This window comes from Penaeus vannamei, chromosome 24 (assembly GCF_042767895.1).
Source record: "Penaeus vannamei isolate JL-2024 chromosome 24, ASM4276789v1, whole genome shotgun sequence".
Classification (NCBI taxonomy): Eukaryota; Metazoa; Arthropoda; class Malacostraca; order Decapoda; family Penaeidae; genus Penaeus; species Penaeus vannamei.
In genome coordinates, this window is record NC_091572.1 from 37,599,205 (window position 1) to 37,601,525 (window position 2,321).

Consider the following 2,321-nt stretch of genomic DNA (forward strand, 5'->3'; position numbering starts at 1 on the left):
CAGATGATATTGTTATAGTTACTTACAGTTTCCACAATCCCATTATCGTCAGTCTGAAAAAATTCCCTTTAAAGTACACAGAAAATAACATCTCCTTTCGAAATAAAAACATACTACATTCTTTTTTTTAATATTTACATAAGAAGGAAACGGACCAGAATTTCCTCTTGTCACAGACGCTTATATATGTGTTTCTACGGAATTTCATGTACAAAGCTGGAAGTGACGGTTCGTTGTTCATCATCAAAATGTAATTTACAAGTTGGGCAATTCATGTTGTACATTTATCTAGATGTGGATGGACCCGTACACTAATGGTGGGGGGGGGGGTAGTGTGTATGTGTGTGTTGAGTGGGGGGTTAGTGTGTGTGTGTGTGTTGAGTGGGGGGTAGTGTGTATGTGTGTGTTGAGTGGGGGGGGGGTAGTGTGTATGTGTGCGTTGAGTGGGGGGTGAGTGTGTATGTGTGTGTTGAGTGGGGGGTTAGTGTGTATGTGTGTGTTGAGTGGGGGGTTAGTGTGTATGTGTGTGTTGAGTGGGGGGGGGGGGTGAGTGGGGCAATTCATGCTGTACATTTATGTAGATGTGGATGGACCCGTACACTAATGGTAGGGGGGGGGGTTAGTGTGTATGTGTGTGTTGAGTGGGGGGTTAGTGTGTATGTGTGTGTTGAGTGGGGGGTTAGTGTGTGTGTGTGTGTTGAGTGGGGGGTTAGTGTGTGTGTGTGTGTTGAGTGGGGGGTTAGTGTGTATGTGTGTGTTGAGTGGGGGTTAGTGTGTGTGTGTGTTGAGTGGGGGGTTAGTGTGTGTGTGTGTTGAGTGGGGGGTTAGTGTGTGTGTGTGTGTTGAGTGGGGGGTTAGTGTGTGTGTGTGTTGAGTGGGGGGTTAGTGTGTGTGTGTGTGTTGAGTGGGGGGTTAGTGTGTATGTGTGTGTTGAGTGGGGGTTAGTGTGTGTGTGTGTTGAGTGGGGGGTTAGTGTGTGTGTGTGTGTTGAGTGGGGGTTAGTGTGTATGTGTGTGTTGAGTGGGGGTTAGTGTGTGTGTGTGTGTTGAGTGGGGGGTTAGTGTGTGTGTGTGTGTTGAGTGGGGGTTAGTGTGTATGTGTGTGTTGAGTGGGGGGTTAGTGTGTGTGTGTGTTGAGTGGGGGTTAGTGTGTGTGTGTGTGTTGAGTGGGGGTTAGTGTGTATGTGTGTGTTGAGTGGGGGGTTAGTGTGTGTGTGTGTGTTGAGTGGGGGGTTAGTGTGTATGTGTGTGTTGAGTGGGGGGTTAGTGTGTGTGTGTGTGTTGAGTGGGGGGTTAGTGTGTATGTGTGTGTTGAGTGGGGGGGTTAGTGTGTATGTGTGTGTTGAGTGGGGGGTTAGTGTGTATGTGTGTGTTGAGTGGGGGGTTAGTGTGTATGTGTGTGTTGAGTGGGGGGTTAGTGTGTATGTGTGTGTTGAGTGGGGGGTTAGTGTGTATGTATGTGTTGAGTGGGGGGTTAGTGTGTATGTGTGTGTTGAGTGGGGGTTAGTGTGTATGTGTGTGTTGAGTGGGGGGTTAGTGTGTATGTGTGTGTTGAGTGGGGTTAGTGTGTATGTGTGTGTTGAGTGGGGGGTTAGTGTGTGTGTGTGTGTTGAGTGGGGGGTTAGTGTGTATGTGTGTGTTGAGTGGGGGGTTAGTGTGTATGTATGTGTTGAGTGGGGGGTTAGTGTGTATGTGTGTGTTGAGTGGGGGGTTAGTGTGTATGTGTGTGTTGAGTGTGTGTCAGAGATACAACGGCCATAGCAGCATTCTTTACCATTTTTTTATAGATAAATGATATGATACTGACAGTAATTAAATTATTAATGATAGATATGATTGTAATTAAATAGTTGTTGCATTTTTTTGTTGTGCAATATTTTATTTTTACTTTTATTTATTTATTTATTTTTTACTTAACTATGTATGTCTTTTTGCTTATGATTATGATGTCGATAACAATAACTGATGGTAATGATATCAAATGTTACTGACGGTATCATAAGTGGCATATCACAATAAAAATCTTAAAATAAAACGTGATCTTCATACAACGGTCATAGAACATTCTTAACTCAAAACCTTTTATTCTATATAGAAATGATATGAAATAAGCATTCTCTTCTACTAACTGAAGTTAAGTATATAGTGAACTTTAAAATTAAATTTACCCTTTTGTCTCCTTATTATATATCAATCATCATTATGACGAGCGTGATTAAAAAAAAAAAAAAAAAAAAAAAAAAAAAAAAAGCAGACATCCCATTCCCTGATCTTTCCCATTATTACAGTAGACGAAAAACTGATCAATCTTTCCCTTCTAAC